The sequence below is a fragment of the Puma concolor genome, chromosome D2, assembly GCF_028749965.1.
Source record: "Puma concolor isolate L17-30 chromosome D2, mPumCon1.1.hap2, whole genome shotgun sequence".
NCBI lineage: Eukaryota > Metazoa > Chordata > Mammalia > Carnivora > Felidae > Puma > Puma concolor.
The window spans coordinates 40455006-40467796 of NC_141677.1; the positions used below are offsets into that span (position 1 = coordinate 40455006).

General features: G+C 43.0%; 1 pseudogene; it reads left to right on the top strand.

The window, feature by feature from the left end:
- Positions 1-11373: 11373 nt before the first annotated feature.
- LOC147576018 (small nuclear ribonucleoprotein E pseudogene) lies at positions 11374-12398 on the top strand (annotated as a pseudogene).
- The last annotated feature ends 393 nt before the right edge of the window (positions 12399-12791 follow it).

Below are 12791 nucleotides of genomic sequence, written 5' to 3' on the forward strand. Positions count from 1 at the left end.
TTCACTGCAACTCCAGGAGGAGCACATCGTTACATCCATTCTGCAGACCAAGATATTGAGGCTCAGAGAGGTTAAGAACCTTGCGACAGTCACGTGGCTGATAAATGCGGAGTCAGGATTTGAATCCACTTCCACCGCCTCTGCAGGCCGGAGTTTATTTATTTATCCTTAAATAAGGATATACTTACACATTGTCCCCGAGAGCCGGGTTTTCTTTCTCCATCTAAGCAAACCCAGGTGAGTTTTTGGGTGAACTTCAACTCTCCACCTTCCCTCCAGTTTAGAACACAATAGCACCCACCCAAGAAGTGCAAGAAAAGCTAACTTTTAGCGAAAACAAGAAATGAAGGCTGCAGTCCTACCGTGTGTTCTGCACAGCTTTGAGGGCCTGGCCTGGCTACACTGGCCCAAGAGCACACCTTCATCCATCAGGTGTCTCCACTGGGGGTCACTGGAGCCCTCTCAGATCCAGGCTGCCTCCCTGCCTTCTCCTTCCCACCTGTGGCTGTCCCCACACTACCCAGGGACCCTCACCCGTCACTTCCTCCTCCAGATAATAGCCACAGCACAGAAATTCCTGTTCTGAATCAGCAGATCTTGCACAGAGACTTGGATCTAAATTTTTAGAAACTGTCGTGGGGATTAGGATGCCCGGATGAGCCGGCTCAGAAAAATCTATTTCAGAATGCCAACAACAATGTCTCCCGCTTCCGTAGGACATTCCTCAGTAGTTCAGCCAGGTGGGAAGGTGTCAAAGAACAGCCGAACCCACAGGGATTCTCGAAGCTCGGACCAAGCGGGGGTACTTAAGGTTTTGAAGTCGCAGAGAAAAACAGCACATGTACTGTACTTTCTGGTTGTGGTAGAGTCACGCAGAGAGCAGGTAGAGTGAAAGCTGAGAGTCCTCCCTGTCACCACCCTCCCTGGCGCAGCCATTCCAGTCCACTTCTGTCAGCCTGGTGGACTCTTCCAGCTCCTTGTCTATGCATTTTCAGATGCAAACGTACATACATGGGAATGAATAATAGATATCTGGGGGATTTGCTTTCACATTCATGTTCACCCGAGTCAGAACATTAAACCTTGAAGATCATTCTGTTAGTGCACAGAAATCCACTTCATTCCTTTGAAGAGTTGCAAAATATGTCACGAACGGATGCCCCCTTATTTGTGCAGACAGCCCTCTGTCGATGGACATGTACTTTCTTTCCTGTTCTTTCCCAATATAAAGCAAGCTTCAATGAGCATCCTTTTGCGTGTATCTTTACGCCCACGTTACATACTCATATATTTCTGAAAGGCTAGATTCCCGGAAAAGGAATCATTGAGTTAGAGGGCCTGTCACATCTTACTGGTTATGCAAAAACTGACACTCAGCCGGAGGGAGGAGGCAGGCACTCAGAGCCTGACTCCAAGGGGCACCCAATTCCATTGTGGTTAATGGAACTAACGTTCCATGTAGTTAAGGCAGTTGGGCTGCAGGGGGCGCCATTTACATAAAATACTTGACCTAAAACACTGAAGTCCTAGATCTAGCTAGCAATGCACATTTCGCAACGCTGGAAACAACTTTTAAAACGTGGACAGTTTGACGATGAAAAATATTACCTTACTATTTTCGTTTACATGCTATTTAGTATTTGTTTGCCTAGTCAAATACTTTTTTCTATTTTCCTCTTTTGACATATTCTGATTATTAATCCAATGCCTGTTACGTATGTTGGCAATGTTTCTTTCCATTCCTCCCAAGTCTTTAACTTTCTCTGTGGTGTCTTTCATCATACAGAAGTTTTAGATAGTTAGGTGACCAAATCTCTCAGGATTTTCTTTTATGGCTTCGAGATTTTACAACTTGCTTGTGATTCCTCATATCAAGACTATAAAAAATATTCTCCAATTTTTTTTTGCTAACTAGTCTAAAACTTTTTTAAAGGTATAATCTCTGATCCATCTAGAATTTTAATGTGGTTGCAAAGAAAGATTCAAACTTAAATATTTTCCTGAATGGGCATCTAAACAGCCTAGTGCTCCTTCCTGTGTACCCCATCCTTTAGCCACTAATTGGAACACAAAATAAATAGCTATTCATTCCCAAGTGGAGTTCCAGAAAAATCTCTAGCCATCGTGTCTGTCATAAGGTCAAAGAAACAAAAATCAAATAACCGTATCATTTCAACGAACACTGAAACTATTATTTGGTGAAATTGAACAGCCTTCCCAGACTAAACAACAACAACAAACTCTAAGAGGTAGAAATAAAGAAAATAAAGGGATATTGCCTTAACAAGATAGCTACTTTTACCTCACACAGATAGTTGATGCGTACGTACAGGAGAGAGGAGAGAGGCATTCCTTGTTAAGCCAGGAATGAGGTAAAGAGACAACATGAGTCACTATTAGTTATCCTTAGTGTGATCCATGCAACGAAATACAAACGAAGAGGCATTGTGAAGGGGACAAAATATTGCTAATAGTAGAACGGTCCATTGCTTTCTTAGAAAATCCTTAGAAGGACAACTCAAATGATTCCATAAACTGGCTGGATTGACTTAAGTGTCTGGAAATCAATTTATTTCCGCATACCGATGGAAATCAGCCTACAACATGCAAAGGAAAACTTCCGGGCCAGATGATATTAAGGTCATTGTTTGTTAATATCCTCCTTCTGACCTTCTCCAGAAATGGGCAATAAAACAAAAAATAGAAGAAACTGGCAGGAACTAGGGAAAGTGCCAGGAACTAGGGAAATATGTCAACCATATGCCAGGTCTCAAAGCAAGTTGGTGGCCAGCTGGACTAATGACAATAAGTATCATTATGTGTTGTTACTCTGTTATCTGCTAAGCTTCTCGGAACCTGGTATTGGGCAAACGCCGTCCGTGGGTTATCTCATTTAATCCTAGTACCAATAAACCTATAAGGTGAGTATCCTTATCCCCATTTTTCAAATAAGATGTATTTGGTTAAAGTCAGAGAGGGGGCAGATCTCAGCTCGAAAGCCAGGTAGATCTGATGTTACAATCCATGCTCTTGTGTGATATTAGGCCTCTTGACTCTCAGGCCCCAGGTGAGCAGGGAGTTAGGAAGTCTGGAGGGAGGTGGGCGAGTAAAGGGCAAACAGGGCATTTGAGGGCTCCGAGCGGCAAGTTCTTGGCCATTAGGGGGACACGCGTAGCATCCTGTGTCAATGGAGTGCTGTAACTTGCAGAGTTTTTCATTTAATGCTACCATCACTCTGGCAGATAAGCGTCAAGATTCGCAATATGAGGCTTAGGGAGGTTAAGAAGTGGCCCAAGGTTAGACACACACCATGTAGAAATGTGGGGATTTGCTCCCAGGGACCCCACGCCTCCACAGGCAACCGGGCACGGGCCTCCCACCCGGCTTCGCTCCGGGACGAAGGGAGGGGAGTCAGGCAGAGGCTTGCTCTCCCAGCCCGCAACCAAAGCAAAGGGCCATCATCTCTGGGGGGCTGGGGGGAGGGGGGGAGGGGGAGGCACAGCCCAATGGAAAGGGTCTCAGGGGCTAGAAGTGTCAGAGCTGGGCCATCATCTCTGGGGGGCTGGGGGAAGGGGGGGAGGGGGAGGCACAGCCCAATGGAAAGGGTCTCAGGGGCTAGAAGTGTCAGAGCTGGGCCTCACAAAGCCTCCTCGTCTTCTTTTCTGGGCACAAGCAAGACCCATTCGAGGAGAGCCCTCAGTGCTGGTGGGCCAGGCCGCCTCCTCTCAGCATAGATGGAGCAGGCTACTAGCCCAGGGCCACGCAAGCCACGGTCAGAGGAAGCGACCCAGTGGGGCGGTGGGGCGTGGCCATGGATGTCTCTGCCGAGGTTGGGGGTTAGATAGCAGTGGGGTGGGGGGGGGGGGTAGGATCGACAAGCTGAAATTTCAGAACTTTTTTTGACTGTCAAGTTGGCTAACATACAGTGTAATCTTGGCTTCAGGAGTAGAATCCCGTGACTCCTCACTCACGTACAACCCCCGTTGCTCATCGCAACAAGCGTCCCCCTCAATGTCCGTCACCCATTTCCCCCACCCTAGAACTTTTTGGTTTTGACTCTGCTCCCTTTCTGGTATGAGGTCCTGAATCTCCCCAGACAGGAAAAGATGTAAGAAGATCTTTCTGTAAGAAGGGAAGATCTGCTGAGTCCAAGGGGCGGAGCAGTGGGGGAGGGTAGAGGTTTAACGTTGATAATATCAAGGGGCGCTGGGTGGCTCAGTCGGTTAAGCGTCCTACCTCGGCCTAGGTCATGATCTGGTCATTCCGAGTTTGAGCCCCACTGACATCTCAGAGCCTGGAGCCTGTGTCGGATTCTGTGTCTCCCTCTCTCTCTCTCTTTGCCCCTCCCCCACTCACGCTCTGTCTCTCTCTCTCTCTCTCAAAAATAAGCATTAGAAAATAAAAATAATGATGGGGCGCCTGGGTGGCGCAGTCGGTTAAGCATCCGACTTCAGCCAGGTCACGATCTCGCGGTCCGTGAGTTCGAGCCCCGCGTCGGGCTCTGGGCTGATGGCTCGGAACCTGGAGCCTCTTTCCGATTCTGTGTCTCCCTCTCTCTCTGCCCCTCCCCTGTTCATGCTCTGTCTCTCTCTGTCCTAAAAAAAATAAAAAAATAAAAAAAAATAAAAATAAAAATAAAAATAAAAATAAAAAAATAAGTATGGACTCGTGGATATTTCTTTTATTCTGTGGCTTCTAATCCATTACAAACATTATTTGTTTTGTTTCTCACATTGTCCCAGATATGGCGATTAGGAGCATCTTCGGGATGACCCCTGTGTCCTTTTGAAATACTCCTATTCTATTCTGAGCACTTCCATACTTCCTGAGATCACAGGATGTTTCAGGCTCATCTTGTATTCCCATGGCCCGCCCCCCCGCCCCCGGACTCAGTCATTTCTCCAAGGAACCCTGGTTCCTTTTTTTGGAGAATGGTATTTAGAAACTAACATCTGAGTGCTGGGTGTGCTCATTGTTATTGGGGTGTCACTGCTTCTAGGCCCTCTCAGCAGACAGGACTAAGGACTATGGGTTAGCAATTCTGAAGCTATGTTATGGGTATCCTCGGATTGAGCGAATAAGTAAATATATTGTATTTAATGGGAGCTAGATTTCTCAAAGAAAAGAATTACAAATAAGGAAAGGGGGAAGGATAACATGGGCCCTGTTCTGTTCGATCAGAATTGGAGAGATCAGCATGAATTCAAGTTTGTTTTTTTTTTTTTTTAAATACATATGCAGATCGAAAGATGCAGAAATAAATGTGATCTAGCACCTCCACTCACAGGTATATACCTAATGGAAATGTGTGGTCACGAAAAGACGTGGACAGCAATATCAAGAGAGCTGCACTATCACAATAGCCCTGGGATGGAAACTACCCAAATTCCCATTGACAGCTGACTACATCAGGGACAGATCTACCCCCACATGTAAAAACAGGGATGAATCGGGGCGCCTGGGTGGCGCAGTCGGTTAAGCGTCCGACTTCAGCCAGGTCACGATCTCGCGGTCCGGGAGTTCGAGCCCCGCGTCAGGCTCTGGGCTGATGGCTCAGAGCCTGGAGCCTGTTTCCGATTCTGTGTCTCCCTCTCTCTCTGCCCCTCCCCCGTTCATGCTCTGTCTCTCTCTGTCCCAAAAATAAAAATAAACCCTGAAAAAAAAAAAAAAACAGGGATGAATCTTTTTTTCCTCTTTTTTAAAAAGTTATTTATTTATTTATTTTAACTTACATCCAAATTAGTTAGCATATAGTGCAACGATGATTTCAGGAGTAGATTCCTTAGTGCCCCTTACCCATTTAGCCCATCCCCCCTCCCACAACCCCTCCAGTAACCCTCAGTTTATTCTCCATATTTATGAGTCTCTTCTGTTTTGGCCCCCTCCCTGTTTTTATATTCTTTTTGCTTCCCTTCCCTTATGTTCATCTGTTTTGTGTCTTTTTTTTTTTTTTTTTACATTTATTTATTTTTGAGAAACAGGGTGAGACAAAGCGTGAGTGCAGGAGGGGCAGAGAGAGAAGGAGACACAGAATCTGAAGCAGGCTCCAGGCTCTGAACAAGCGGTCAGCACAGAGCCCGACGCGGGGCCCATACTCACAAACTGTGAGATCATGACCTGAGCCGAAGTCGGTCGCTCAACCGACTGAGCCACCCAGGCACCCCCCCCCCCCCATCTGTTTTGTATCTTAAAGTCCTCATATGAGTGAAGTCATATATTGGTTTTTCTCTAGTTTCACTTAGCATAATTCCCTCTAGTTCCATCCATGTTGTTGCAAATGGCAAGATTTCATTCTTTTTGATTGTGTGTGTGTGTGTGTGTGTGTGTGTATATACCACATCTTCTTTATCCATTCATCCATCGATGGACATTTGGGCTCTTTCCATACTTAGCCTCTTGTCAATAGTGCTGCTATAAATATTGGGGTGTAATTGCCCCTTTGAAACAGCACACCCGTATCCAGCAGCAAGGCTGAATCTTACAGAAGTATAATTAATGAAAAGAAATATTCACCAAAAAATCTGTATGATTCACTTTATACGAAGTACAAAAACAGGCAAAATTAACCCATGCTGTGAGAACTGGGTATTGAGTTACTCTCATGTGGGCTGGGGCTGCCAGTGGCTGTAAAAATGAAGGACTCCTGGGGCACCTGGGTGGCTCAGTCGGTTAAGCGGCCGACTTCGGCTCAGGTCATGATCTCGCGGTCTGTGAGTTCGAGCCCCCCATCGGGCTCTGTGCTGACAGCTCAGAGCCTGGAGCCTGTTTCAGATTCTGTGTCTCCCTCTCTCTGACCCTCCCCCGTTCATGCTCTGTCTCTCTCTGTCTCAAAAATAAATAAACGTTAAAAAAAAAAATTAAAAAAAAAAATGAGGGACTCCTCAGGTGCCAGTACTGTTCTGCAGTTCAGTCTGGGTGCTGGTCACTTGGGTGTGTTCCAGTCTTAAGATGAACATACTTCAGTAAAAAGTTTTTAAAAATCTTCATGTTGCCTTCATTTCAGCTCAGCTGCTGGAGCAACCCCTTTAACTGAATAGAATAGGACCAATCTCTAAACTTTAGGCACTTGAGAGTTTAATTCTTTCACTTAATCCCAGTTGAAAAAACCTGAGGGCAATAATTGAAAGTTCATGTAAATTGGTATTAACGTTTATCGCCTCTAATCTGGCCCCCACCTGCATACTGACATCTAAACTACACACGTTCTTTTTTAATGTTTATTTATTTACTTAGAGAAAGAAAGGGGGGGGGAGGGCAAAGAGAGAGGGAGAGAGAGAATCCCAAGTAGGCTCTGTGCTCTCAACACAGAGCCCAACACGGGGCTCAATCCCACGAACCATGAGATCACTACCTGAGCGAAATCAAGTTAGATGCTTAACTGGGCCGCCTGGGCACCCGTAAACTGTACGTGTTTGATGCTAACCTTCCAGGGCTAAGATGCTTGATCCAGTCCTGGCTGGTGCTGTAGGGTGGGAAGAGATTATTTTAGACCCACCCAACTAGAAGGGTGGGGAGGTGTAGGGAAAGGAAGTGACTTGCCCAAGGCAACCCCATGCTGGGGAGGGGCCAGATTACATGGTGAAGGTCAATGTCAGCTACTGATCTTTCAGTTTCCACCATCCAGGTTTTCTCAACTAGCATTAGGGAAAGAATCAAACTCAAATGCCTAAAGCTTTCATTTTTGTAATGAATTGTGATGAGTAGGGCTTCTGTTCAATGCATTATTAAAAGATACATTTTTGGGGCGCCTGGGTGGCTCAGTCGGTTAAGTGTGTCTGACTTTGGCTCAGGTCATGATCTCATGGTTGGTGACTTCGAGCCCCACAACAGGCTCTGTGCTGACAGCTCAGAGCCTGGAGCCTGCTTCAGATTCTGTGTTTGCCTCTCTCTTTGGCCTTCTCCTACTCGTGCTCTCTCTTTCTCTCAAAAATAAATAAACATTTTAAAAATTAATAAAGAGATACATTTTTTTTTTAAAAAAAGGTAAAATAGTGACTCTCAAACAGATATAATGCAAACATGTGTTAAGGATTTTATTTCACTGATTCAATAAGGGAACAAAGCAAATTATAATTGGTCCAAAGGAGAAGTCCAAAAGCACAAAGGTGTAGAAGTAAAGGAATATTACAACAAATGCATGAATGAAGGCCAAACCAGCTTCTTCCAGGGCGGAAACCTGTTTTGGTCATGTGCATGTCTAAAAACAAGAATTATTTTTCCGTTGCTGTCAGTTACCTACATTTTACAGAATTGCAAAACAACCCCCATGAAATCAAAACCAGAATGCAGAAGGGGATACTACAGCCAATGCATAGTTTTCCACTGAAAGAAAATTTCCTATAGTTTCCCCCTCTTTCGATCAAAAATAATTCCATCCCTTCCGATGCAACTTCATCAATAGTAATGTATCAAATAGATCTAATTATTTCTGGCACCTCCCTTTTTATAAGGCGAAGTAACAAATCTCTTGTGATTTTCCTTGGGCTGTCTGGGAAATCTCAGATATCATTAGAATTTTATTTTGTTTTATGTTTAGCATTGACCTGAGGAAGGCAAAAATCCAAAGTTGTCAGGAGATTTGAATACTTAAGGCAGGATCACGGCTACGCGGGAAATACTCGTGTATCTACTTGAAAGTGACAATAAAACATTTAAGAATAAATACAGAAAGTGACATGACTGTAAAGCACACTTAGCACCCTCCTAAGTAAGAACTTGTTTTCTTAAATAATTAAAGGCGTAATAACATCAACATAAAAATCAGATCATTATTCTGGTAAAACTGAGTCTTTACTCTCTAGGCAGATCACATGGGAAAAAGAATAACCCTTCATATAATGGGTAACGATAGAACAGGAAACCAAGGAAACGGGGCCATCAAAATTAAGAAAAATTTTCTAATATCTTTTTTTTAAGTTTATTTTTATTTATTTTGAGAGAAAGCGAAGCCTGAGTCAGGGAGCGGCAGAGAGAGAGGCAGGGAGAAAATCCCAAGCAGGCTCCCTGCTGTCAGCGCAGAGCCAGATGTGGGGCTTGAAACCACAAACCGTGAGATCATGACCTGAGCCAAGGTCGGCTGCTTAACCGACTGAGCCACCCCAGGTGCCCCTAAAATTTCTAATATTTTAAACACATTTCACAGTGTCTCAGACTCAGGTGTTATAAAGCAAGGCAAATGAATTTCACTGTTAAGTCTTTCATTACGCTCTTTCATATTCTGCAACAAACTGACTCTTTAGGAATGATCTCAGAGGACCCATGAGGTAAGAACCAATCTCCTAACGTTGCTAAGACGCTACTAACTTGCGATGCATTCATTATTGCTTTTTTCAACTGAATTACTAAATAAGTGTTAAAATCTTTTTCGATTTCAATGTCCAAGGCAGTAAATATCACTAGTTATAACACAAGAAAAGCTGTTCGGTGTCCTCAAAATGCTTGAAGAATGTATAGGGAGTTTCACCAAACAAACAAACAAAAACAAAACCCCAAAAAACCAATGTGAATACTGGTGCTTTAGGGAAACACTACTCGTTTTCTGGGAAAACAGAAGCACACACAGTTGTCTTTCTTTGAAACTGTCACTGTTAAGCATGGTGTCAATCATGCTCATCGGTGATAACTTTTAAGCAAAGTGACTTCCATTTCACAGAGAGATACTCGTAACTACCCACTGTCACCCATTAGCATTTCAGCAGATGAGCAGAACTCATGAGTACTCAAACACAATTTTCTGCGGCCATGGGTATCCCAATAGTACAGCTTCTCCAAGTGGCGAAAAGGAACACGTGCATTAAGAGACCCAAAGATAGAGGCTACCTGTAGCATATAAAAGAAGAAGCAAAAGTATATAAACTTAAATTATGCTTAGTTTGCATGCCTCCGTATTCCATTTTGCTTAGAAATAATCTGTGTGCCCAGTGAATATCCACAAATCAAATCAATCAGTCCAAGGCTTCAAGTTACCTAAAGATCCCAGAAATTATTTTCAAGCTGGTCAACTATAAAACATAACTTGAAAAATAAAATTCTTGGGGCGCCTGGGTGGCGCAGTCGGTTGAGCGTCTGACTTCAGCCAGGTCACGATCTCGCGGTCCGTGAGTTCGAGCCCCGCGTCGGGCTCTGGGCTGATGGCTCAGAGCCTGGAGCCTGCTTCCGATTCTGTGTCTCCCTCTCTCTCTGCCCCTCCCCCGTTCATGCTCTGTCTCTGTCTGTCCCAAAAATAAATAAACGTTAAAAAAAAATTTTTTGAAAAAAAAAAAAAAAAGAAAAAGAAAATTCTTCAGTATAACAATGTAACTTGTTAAACACAGGATTTGCATTTGCAAATGTAACCATTAGTAAAAGGATGGCTAGCTTATTTGAGGAGTAAATGCGAAAGTTGAGGAAAAAAAACACAAGCAGAACAAAAATGTATGCTCTGGTATACATTTCGAGAGTTATTTCATTCATATAACAGCCGAGAAACATGCATACATTCTGTTTCGTTACAAATGTCAGCCACAAACTTAACATGAAATGAAATTCATTTGCCTTGCTTTATAACACCTGAGTCTGAGACACTGTGAAATGTGTTTAAAATATTAGAAATTTTAGGGGCACCTGGGGTGGCTCAGTCGGTTAAGCAGCCGACCTTGGCTCAAGTCATGATCTCACGGTTTGTGTTACACTTTATTTTTCTCCACTTATTTTTTAGAGATCTTTCCATATCAGCACATAAAAGTACTTCCTCCTTCTCTTCATTTGACAGCTGCATAATATTTTATGATATGCCGTCACAGATAATGCTGCAGTGAAAAACCTTGTCTGTATATTACTTGCGTGCATCAGAATATATCTGTATTTCTGGGTCAGAGGCTATACGCATTTGCAATTTTGATTGATAATGCCAAATTGAGTTATGGAGGTGACTCCAATGTTCACTCTCAACAGCAGTATGTAAAAATGCCTTTCCCCTCACACGAGTTCCAGATTGTGTTATAAAACTCTTAGGTGGTTTCCTCAACACAACAGGTGGGAAATTGTTTTCTGAGTATAATTTTAATTTTAATGTATTTTATAATGAATGAGATTTAGTATCTTTTAAATTATCCGGAATTGGGGCGCCTGGGTGGCGCAGTCGGTTAAGCGTCCGACTTCAGCCAGGTCACGATCTCGCGGTCCGTGAGTTCGAGCCCCGCGTCAGGCTCTGGGCTGATGGCTCAGAGCCTGGAGCCTGTTTCCGATTCTGTGTCTCCCTCTCTCTCTGCCCCTCCCCCATTCATGCTCTGTCTCTCTCTGTCCCAAAAATAAATAAATGTTGAAAAAAAAAATTATAAAAAAAAAAAAAATTATCCGGAACTACTTGTATTTCCTTTTCTGTGACCTAGATATTAATATCATTTACTCCTTTTTCTGTTGTGTTGTAAAGCTTTTCCTTATTGAATTGTGGGAGTTCTTTACATATTAAGGACGCTCCCCTTTGTCTATGTTATGAATTCCATATATTTATCCCAGTTTCATTATTGTCTTTTTAGTCTGCTTATAGTAATTTCAACATTGAATTTAAAATTTTTATATAATACAGTTTACCAGTATTTCTTTTTAATGTTCTTTTATGACTTTTGTGTTTTATATCATAGTTAGACAACCCTTTCCCACCATAAGGCTTTAAAAAAACTACACAGTATTGTGTGTGGTCTTTGTCAGCTTTCACCATGGTGCACCATGGCCCTGGGTCACAAAATGTACAAGGTAATGGTAGAGCCCATCAACCTCATCTTCAGATACTTGCAAAATATATCTTGGATTCAGGTGTGGCCTTATGAGCAAGTAAATTTGGAGAGAGGGCCGTATCATTGGTTTTGATGAGTGTATGAACTTTGTGTTAGATAATGCAGACAGACTCATTCTAAAACAAAGTCGAGAAACCAACTGGGTCGGATCATGCTAAAAAGAGATGCTATTACCCTGTTCCAAAGTATCTCCAACTAGAAATGATCGGTGAAGTGAGAAATTCTTGAGAAGGCAAATATACTTTGTTTGTTTTTTTTTTTAATTTTTTTTTTTTAACATTTATTTATTTTTGAGACAGAGAGAGACAGAGCATGAACGGGGAGGGGCAGAGAGAGAGGGAGACACAGAACCGGAAGCAGGCTCCAGGCTCTGAGCCATCAGCCCAGAGTCCGACGCGGGGCTCGAACTCACGGACCTCGAGATCGTGACCTGAGCTGAAGTCAGATGCTCAACCGACTGAGCCACCCAGGCGCCCCAATATACTTTGTTTTTTTAGGCATGCTTCAGAACAAGTCATTCTGAAACACTTGTTCATAATTGTTTTGACTACCTTTACGTTGTTATCAGATGACAGCAAATGTTGTGGGATTGTTTTTATTAAAAAAATAGATTCTTGTTTCTAATATGACTTCTTTTTTTTTTTACATTTGAATCTCGAAGTAAATGTGCCTACCTAATTTTATACGTTTTCAGATGGCTATCTACTTTCCCCAGCGACATTAGTTGCACAATACTTGTTTGTTTCCTTTACTGATTTAAAAAGTTGCCTTCAGCATATACCAAACTCCTATATACTTAGATCTGTTTCTGGGCTTCCTATTCTGCTTATCTAATTTGTTGCTCTATTCATGAGCCCGCTTTTCATTACTGAAGCTTTGTAATGTGTTGTGCTATCTGATAGGAATAGGTCCTCTCCGTCTTCTTTTCCAGATTTTCCCCCCGACTCTTCTTGACCCTTTCTTTTTTTTATGGGAACTTTAGGATCAGCTCTTCTGATTATAAAAAGATCCCATTTG